Source organism: Nematolebias whitei, chromosome 3 (genome assembly GCF_014905685.2).
Source record: "Nematolebias whitei isolate Nwh7 chromosome 3, NemWhi1, whole genome shotgun sequence".
NCBI lineage: Eukaryota > Metazoa > Chordata > Actinopteri > Cyprinodontiformes > Rivulidae > Nematolebias > Nematolebias whitei.
The window spans coordinates 27,865,801-27,875,335 of record NC_056500.1 but is presented as its reverse complement, the minus strand read 5'-3'; the positions used below and the strand labels follow the sequence as shown (position 1 = coordinate 27,875,335).

At 36.3% G+C, this 9,535-nt stretch overlaps 1 long non-coding RNA gene across 1 annotated transcript; it reads left to right on the top strand.

Moving 5' to 3' along the window:
• Positions 1-429: 429 nt before the first annotated feature.
• LOC119430703 lies at positions 430-1,585 on the top strand. Its single transcript, XR_005187915.1, has 3 exons — positions 430-629; positions 1,058-1,150; positions 1,523-1,585. It is a non-coding gene; the product is annotated as an uncharacterized LOC119430703 (long non-coding RNA).
• The last annotated feature ends 7,950 nt before the right edge of the window (positions 1,586-9,535 follow it).

Here is a 9,535-nt window from a genome sequence, read left to right as displayed (position 1 = left end):
TTGACTAGTGCAAATTAAATTGTAGATATCTTGAAAGCAAATAACGACTAGGCAAAACTAACTTAAAGATATCTAGAACTGTACTTATGACTATCAAAATTCCTTTTAAGATATCTCAAAATGAATTCAAGATATCTTGAATATTTTATCATGTAGACGGCTTTTCTATTTAAGATATCTTGAATTCACATTTTGACTAGTCAGAATGACATTCAAGATATCTTGAATTGTTATTCTGACTAGTCAAAACGTCACAGATTTACGTAGCATTTTGGCGGAAAAATCATAAAGCATTGTAGCCTTTTTATTTTATAATCTGCAAAGTCAGGTCAGTCCAACACAACGCTCGTATTTTTAACATGATTTTTAGCGCGGCAGCTCGGATTATTTATTGTATCTGAAACAAGAAGACTTTTTTGCGACGTCTTTTTCACGACAACCGGAAACCGACACTTCCTGCTTTGCGAGTTTTTGCACTAAGGAGAAATGTCTCTCTTTTCAACATCTTTGCTTAATTTGCCAATCTTTTCTTTCGCTGCTGAGGAGGAAATCGCAGCGGCGAATTCTCGAACTAATAAACGTGAAAGGATAAAAGTTCTTCCATGAAGAAAATCTCCACAGCTGTCAAGGTAAGAAAAGACCTAGCTTAGCAAGCTAACCGTTAGCTACAACATATGAAGCGCATAAACATCGTGATAAAGAAGCCTAATTTAGTGTGCTACATTATTTGGAGTGTTTGAGACAGACATGATATAAAATCTTTAATTATATTTTTATGAGGTTCCATTAGTGCCAAACATGTTTATGTGTGTATGTAGCGTGCTGTGTATATGTAAGGTGATGTGTTAAGTGAATCCATCTATTATACAATCTGTTACTTGTTTAAAGCTAAATATGTTATAACAAGTATTAATTTATATATGTGTGTGTGTGTGCTAAAAACAGATCTATTTTAGATCTCACTGGGTGTTGAAAAAAGAAATGTTGGCTTATTTCTGCAGAAGTGCAGCTGGTAAAGGTTTTTGTAACCATGTAGTTGCACTTTTTTTTTTACCAGACTGCCCACTACTCCCAACTCCAGCTGCCAACTGGTCCTCCTGTACTGGCCCGCACAAGAGATTTACAAAGAAGGCACAGACAAAGAACACAGGTAAAAAAATAAAATAAGAGTGGAACACATTCTTTTCTGTTACATTATTTAGTATATGATGGTTATGATTCTCATCACAATAAATGTAACAACTTTCCCACCTGTATATTATTAGTGCCATGTGAAATTTGTCATAGTCTCAATATTACTTGTGTCAAATATATTTTTCTCTCCTAACTTGTTTAGAATTGTTTGTTTTTGTAGGTAATGAATAAATGCAGGTTCAACCTCTATGACTTAGTAATATTTGCAAGTTAAGTAAAAATCTTAACTCTCAGATCTGTCTCATTGTGTCCTACCAAATTGCTCATTTGTCTCTTTACATTTATTTATTTTTTATTTTGACGTATTTTTATGTTTATTTCTTGTAAGGGAATCCATCCTGAACCTGCCAGCGAGGTGGTGGTGGTGTGAAAGCTCAAAACTGGTGAAAAGATGTTTGCACTCCACGCTTTACAGAGCTTTCACAGGTATAACCTTTGGGTTAATGTTTTTATGTCCATGTTTCCTTTGTCAAAACTTATTGTGATTCTGTCACTCGTGTGTTTGTAGGACCACTTCCAGATCCTGACATCCTGGCATCGGGAGAAAAACAGCACCAGCTGGCGTCTCAACCACTTATCACACTTATCCTAGAGATGGTCTCTCAGCTTTGGAGCTGGTACCATCCAGACTTGGGCCTGTGCCACAGGGCTCACTGAGGTCTCACCAGTGCCCACCTGAGAAGTCCTGTGTAGCATCATTCTGCACCACATGGCTCCAGACCTCCCTGCTCTTCCTTCGATGCTGCATAGTCTTCCCAACATGTGTTTTGTGTCCACACTTGATCAACTTATGCACCTTCAGTCTCTGCAAGTGTCACATGAAGTACAGGCCAGAACCAGGGAGCAGTCCAGATGTCCCGCGTGGGTACAGCTTAAACAACCAAGGCTTACTGCGAGCTGTTTCCACTTTCCGTGTTGCTTACAGAGGAAGTGCGGAGGAGGAGTCTGCTGACAGCACTGGCAGCTCAGATGATCAGGGGGTACACTAAACAATAACTGTTGAACGGGTATGGTGTGATGAATGGATTGATGATTGATTGATTGATTGATCAGATGAAGTCTAAACTGGACATGTTTTACTTCAACACCTTCATCCATGTGTTTATATCAATGCAGCAAGAAACATAAAATTTATAAATCACCCTTTTGTTCCTTCATATTTTTAATCAGTCTCAAGCTGTGAATCACTGTAAATACTATATCCTGATGCTGCTCAATGATCCAGGTAGGAAAATCTAAAAAAAAGTTAAGTCTGGTCCTCTGGACATTCAAAAAGCAAAACAACAAAACAAACACACACAAAATGTAGAAACGTTTCGTCTCTCATCCAAGAGACTTCCTCAGTCTGAGGTGCTGTTTTCAGCTCAGTCTCTTAAATAGCACCTTCTCAGAGTGGATCAACCAGTTTGCTGCTGACAACCATGTGTAAATGTGTGAACCATTTATTACTTCATTTTATGCTTATGTTTAATAAATGTTTTAATGTTAAATGGTTATTGTTGCACCGGGGTCTGAGAGAAATGTAATTTCAATCCTGTGTATGTCCTGTACATGTTGCAGTTTTTGACAATAAAAGTGACTTTGACTTTGAGCAGCACCTCAGACTGAAGAAGCCTTTCGGATGAAAGACGAAACGTTTCTACCTTCTTCTTTTTTTTTTTGTTTGTTTTGGTTTTTTGAATGTCCAGAGGACCAGACTTAACTTTTTAGATGTAAATACTGTAAATAGTTATTCATGAAAAATACATAAATGTGCCAATTTATTTAATTTGAAATTACATAATTTGATAAAATATCTATAATCCACTATCAATTTATAGTGTACGGTTATAAAATGTTAACTTAAATAGTTAAATGTTTTTTTGTTTTTACTAGATATTGTAAATTGCACTTGTTTTCCTTGTAATTCAACTGAATCAATCCACAAATAAAAAAAACAGTATAGTATGCTGCTCAAGTGTGTTTTAATTGAAGAATGTTTAAAATAATTCAAAACAAACTATCTACCGGTAACTACGTAACACTAGAACAATTTACATACATGTGACAAGCTTGGGTATGGATGTTATTTTTATTTTATAAACTTACTGCAACACCACCTTAGGACTTTCACCCAAGGACATCATTTATACACAGAAAAGACACTTGGGTTTGTTTACCAGTAAGCACTGTGGAACAGAACCTACACAAGACTCAACTGTCACCTTCAACCTGGAATATAAATATGAAATTAACAAAAATAAATATGAATAATACTTAAGAATTGCAAAACAAACAAACATGGGCCTCACATTCACATACAAAAATCCAAAAGCCAGCCAGTCTTCTCTCAGGTAAGACACTGCCTAATTATGGTGACTCAAGCAGGCTGTGAGAGCGCAGTAAAGCATGGTAGGACAGATACGGTGGTTTTCTTGCCCCACAAGAACAACCAGGAACTGAACAAAAACAACAGCGCAGAGACTGAGCCATTTTCCTCACTGTCTAACACTAGAGCCACAGGAAGTTGTGGCATTTTCTAACAATGTTGTCCAGAACAGCTAGCGCCATTGCAGCCACACAAAATTCTGCAGGCAGCTGTTTGAACAGCTAAGTAGCAGCCGCGGGTCCTACGCGTCATTTCTTAATTCAAGATATCTAAAAGTGTCATTCTGACTAGTCATAATTACATTCGAGATATCTTGAATTGTAATTACGGATGTTTGACCCTTCAAATGACAAATAAAGTGACGTCATTCAAGATATCTTGAATTACATTTTGACTAGTCAAAATGTAATTCAAGATATCTTGAATTGTTATTCTGACTAGTCAGAATGTAATTCAAGATATCTTAAATTAGCATTCTGACTAGTCAAAATGTAATTGTGCCTAGTCAAAACTCAATTTAAGATATCTAGAATGTAACTACAGATAGTCAGACTACTCGATTTTATGTTAAAAGGGCTTGCCATATGAGCTAAAATACTTCAAGCACTATTTGATCTAACAATAGTTGTTTTAAAAAAACTTGTCATTGAATTATTGTTTGATATACATCTGCTGGTTAACTTTTAAGTTCAATACAATTTAAAATGGACACCATGGGCAAATGACCTTTGGAAACACAAAAATGGCTACAATTCAACCGACATTATAGATATTGAGCCAAAATGTATCTAGCTAATATGTGTTCCCTTAGAATGCTATAGGCTTTTAATTAGAAGTTTTTATTTTTTAAATAAAACTGAATAGAAATTGTCTTAACTTTTGCTCCAATGGGCATATATTATGTGGAACACTGTTTGTTATTAGCGTATATCTTAGTTTATATCTTAGATCTTTATTTACTGTTCCTTTTTACATTTTCTATTTTTGCTATCGTTGGGTGTAACTGGGAATCTGTGTACACAATTTCGTTCCACCTCATGTACCACATGTGATGCGAATGACAATAAAGAGCCTTGACTTGACTTCATTGTCAGTCTGTAAATGAATAAATGCAAAACTTTAAAAAAGAGAAAGTGACTGCATAATACTTTGACTTTCTCTTTTGAAGTGTTTGATATGTGAAAGTAAGAGGACAAAGTTTCCTAAATGATCCCAACAATGTTTGTTCTTTGTGCCAGGGATAAAGGTGCATAATTAAAATCAAGTCTCAGAAAGGGATAGGTGAACCATTTTGAAGCAATTGTCTGTCAAATGTTAATCAGTAGTTAGTAACATATAGGCTGTGGGATTACCCACTGAGAAAAACCACGTAGAAAGAGAAAAATGTTATCTATTCTATAGAAATAAAAAAAAAAACAACTGGAGGGATATAATTTTTAATGTGAGGATTCAGAAATCACAGCATGGTGGCTCAGATGGTAGAACTGCTGCCTTTTGGCGAGAAGGTTGCTGGATCAAATTCCTGCCAGGGACCTTTCTGGGTGGAGTTTGCGTGCTCTCTCCGTGCATGCATGGATTTTCTCCCGGTACTCCGGTTTCCTCTCACAGACCAAAAACATGCATGTTAGGCTGATTGGTAACTCTAAATTGTCTCTAGGTGTGAGTGAGAGAGTGAATGGTTGTTTGTCTCGTTTGTGTCTATGTGTCCCTGTGATGGACTGGAGACCTGTCCAGGGTGTCCCCAGCCCCTCACACACTGACTGCTGTATATGGGCACCGGTGACCAGTGGTAAAAGATAACAGATGGATGGATGGATGGATGGATGGATGGATGGATGGATGGATGGATGGATGGATGGATGGATGGATGGATGGATGGATGGATGCATGGATGGATTCAGAAATCCAAAATGACTGTTAGCTGGAAAAAAGGTGCATATATTGTAGTCAATAAAGTACTCTTCTTTTAACGATAAGAGGGCTAAGTTTTATTAATACATTTATCAACATAGTTTTGCCATTTTTGTTGTTTTCATGTCTGGCTGAGGATATTTATTGGTTTCTATCTGATCAAATCTGAGCCACAGAACAACAAATCATCTAATGTCAGAATGTTTTATGGAGCACAAATCTCAGTGCTGCATTTTCAAGCGTTTTAATTAATTAAAAGCTCAAACTGGGTTCAAGAGCCCTACTGAATTAGATATGTGTAAGCTAATTTTTTTTAAATGACTTTAAAAGTAAATTAACGCTTCAGTAAGAGTTGAGGTTTGTGAACTTGGACTTTCTTGTCAGGAATCCTTCAGCCAGTCCTGTTCATTTCAATGTAAATAAACCCGAAAATGTGATTTATATTGTAGAGGACAAGAGAATACATAAGTTCTGTCCAGTTTGCATATCTTTGCAGACTTAAAAATGCAAAGCTTAGCAAACCAACGATTGCTGTTGCCATACTTTATAATTAGCTGTACACACAAGCTTTGAGTAAATAATGAAAAGAAAAAAAAACAAAGTTTGTCACTAGAAACAAAGAACATTCTTGCACATTTGCATTTGTAGAATAAAACAATATGACACAAAAGATGAAGACACAGACACGTGTCAGCAGATGAATGTTTATATATATATATATATATATATATATAATGTCAAATTAAGGATATTGTTGAATTGATATGACTTGAGAAAAAAATCCTGCTTGAACAAGACTCGTTTTTTCCAAGAGTTGCATAAATTTTTCTTTCATCCAGATACTTTTTTTAAACACACCACCAGTGGTACAGACAGTTTATTTAAGCTGCAAACAGGGTGAGGGCAGAGCTCTAAGGTTCTTCTAACCAGTCTACTTTTGGTTCACGGTGCAGAAAAATCTGGCAGCACCACAGCACTTTTGGCTTCCAACTCTTCCTTCTCTGAGTTTTTGTCTTTCAGTTTCTCTCATTCCTAACATTCTTTGGCTTCACTTCGTCTTTCCGGTGTGACTCTCTCTCCCCCCCTCTCTCTGTTCTAATGTCTCATTTGTTTCTGTTTCACCTCTTGTTTCTCCATGTCATATATTTTTATGTTGTAATTTCTTTGTCCTTTCCTCAGTTTGTCATTTAGCAATTTTGTCATCTTTCTCTTAGCCCCTCCTCACCCAGCCTTTACTCTCACATCTCGCTTTATTCCCCTCCGTCCTTCAGTTCCTGCGGCACCCAGCTTCTTTCCTTGTTGCTGACTGAAGGAGATTGGAGCAGCAGGAAGCTATCACCTGTCATTGATTCTACACAGTCCATAAAGCAGCTTTCCCATCTCACTAATGCAACGATTAGTCCAGCCTCTTGGAAAACCAAGACTGGTCTTTAAATCCACGTAAAGAAAAAAGAACAATAATAAAATTTTCTGCATCACAATCTTTTTCCATGTTTCCACACAGCCTCATGTTAAAAGCCCTGAAGGTCATCTCTGCGAACATCACTTTTGAGCCTGCAAGGACTTTTTGAACAGTATTTCTTCTTTGGGACTTATCAGGAGCATCAAGGCTTAAATACTTCAACATGAGTGTTTGTTCTTTATTATGACACAGGTTATGTAAGAAAAAGATCTCTCAGGTTAATGTTCATCACCCACATTTCCTCAAGTACTGGTATTAGAACAGTGGTGTAGTCTACGCAACACATGGGTATATGGAGTATACCCATTAGAAAAGCTTAAGAATTCCAGTATACCCACTTAAAAGTGCCCAATGATGCATGACATATCATTGGGCATGTGTCATTAATACATTAAATGGCAGTTAAATGCTTCCATAACAATGCGTCTGTATACAGCGCTTGTTTATTACATTCGCTTATCCAGCAAATCATTGTATACTTATTTACTTACTAATACTTGAACACGTTTGGCTTGGATACTGTTTTATTCATTCTATAACATGTTTTTAATACAAAGCCAACTGTTGTACAAAGTTTGTTGTGCATTTATTCAGATATCAGCATCAGAAAAATTTGGAAATGTTCAATATGCATAAAGATCAAAAATAAATTGACGATTACATTGTACTAACCTGTGTACTTTGGTTTCTAAGCACAGTATACCCACTACAAAAATGTATACTACCCTACTGTATTATAACCAGCAAACTACTAACAGAGCTTTAATAAACATTAAAAATTGAACTGAATAAAAACAACAACCACTTTTACTCCATTTACAGGACAATGGATGATGACACATTTCAAACAACTCTCTGGTCTCTTGTAGACTGTTTTCTTTGTTGGAAAAAATGTAATAAAAAATAATCAGTTGTGAAATCTTCAAACCTGCATTGATTAATTGCAATCGTTTACTTGGAAGCATCATGCAAGCTCTAAACATGCTTGATTGACATCTAACATAGTTTAACAAGTTTACGATTCCACTTGCAGAGCGTCCAGGATTCATTTTGCTCCTGGCCTTTAATAAATGTCAGCTCTACATGCACGTTCTAAGTTCACATTCTTAGTCAAATATATGGCTACTAAACATTTATACCTTACTGTGATCGGTTGGCATTTGGTACTAAACACATGATATCCAACCAATTTCTAAAAGCATTTCTATGGATTCTGTTGGAGGGGCAAACAATCAAAGTCATTTAATAAAACCAAAACAAAAACCCTTTGGGCTCATAATTAAACTGAATGGAGAGTTAGACTGCGGTCTTTGATCCATATGGAGAAAATGTTCCATTTTACGATTCACTATCAACATATAATATACCTTGAATATTGAACAATGTACCTGTGATAGATAAAAACATATAGCAAAGCTTTTTTGGGGAGGTGAAGCGAAAAATAGAGTTTGATTTGTTAAATATTACAAAAAGCATTTGATTTGAAAACCATCTGACTTACATTCAATTTTCAGCACAAGCCTTTTTGAAGCTGAGCGATAAGAGAAAAAAGGGATTATATTTTGCACTATTGCTTGAGAGGAGTCTTCTGACGCCATTGCATAATACTTGAATCCACCCTGTTAAATATTTCAATCAGAAATATCCCAACTGGCATTACCGCTGCGCGTGGCCCCATTAATGCAGCTGTATTTCATTACTACGCTCCTTATATCTGGGACATGCATAATCTCAGTATTCTTTAAATACGTTTTTTTGTCCTTTAGTCAGGGTGGTGTTGGATGTGTTGCAAATACCTTACAGATGTGTTAGAAAAATACATGGCAGTACCAGAGATAAACCGCTGCACAAGGGGGAGAAAAAATGTGGAAAAACAAGGCGAGAGGAGAGAGCAGGAGGCGCCATGGCAACAGTAAAAAGTAACAAAAACACTTCAGAACATATTAGAATCTTCGTTTCATGATGAGGTGTTCTATTTTCATGCAAAATACCAAGACCTCTGCAACATAGGGTCACCATCTGCAAGCAGCGTCCAATTAAAAGTGGCAGACATTCCTCATTTTCTTCTTTCGCCTATTTTGTTAACTCTTTGTTCACAATTCTCACTTGACTCTTGACTCTTCACTGGGGCTTAACTTAGCACTAAATGTCTTTTTTTGTAGATTTGTTATGTAAATTGACCAAAGAAAGTTAAAACAGAATTTGCAACCTCATCTTCAACGTAAACTATTTTTACCAGGTTTGTGCGCCTTCACACACACACACACAACTTACTCTGCAGCAGATTCTTAATAGTGTGAATGTTTATGAAGTAATCACATTATTGTGATCCATTTTTCTTCTGTACGTTTTTAGGCATCTTTCTCGTTCCACAGTTTTTTTGCTATTTCAACAAATCAAAACGTTCAGCTCTTTCAGGACAATTCTGCTATAACTTTTGGCATTGATGCAACTTTAGCTTTTTGAAATGTTTAGTCTTTTCTGCCATTTTTTCTACATAGAAAATGAATTGAGCTCATTTTACATCCTTCAGATTTTTAGCTGTGTTTACAACCTTTTACTGCTCCTTTCACATTTTGTTCAGGTTCGGCTTCTTTCAG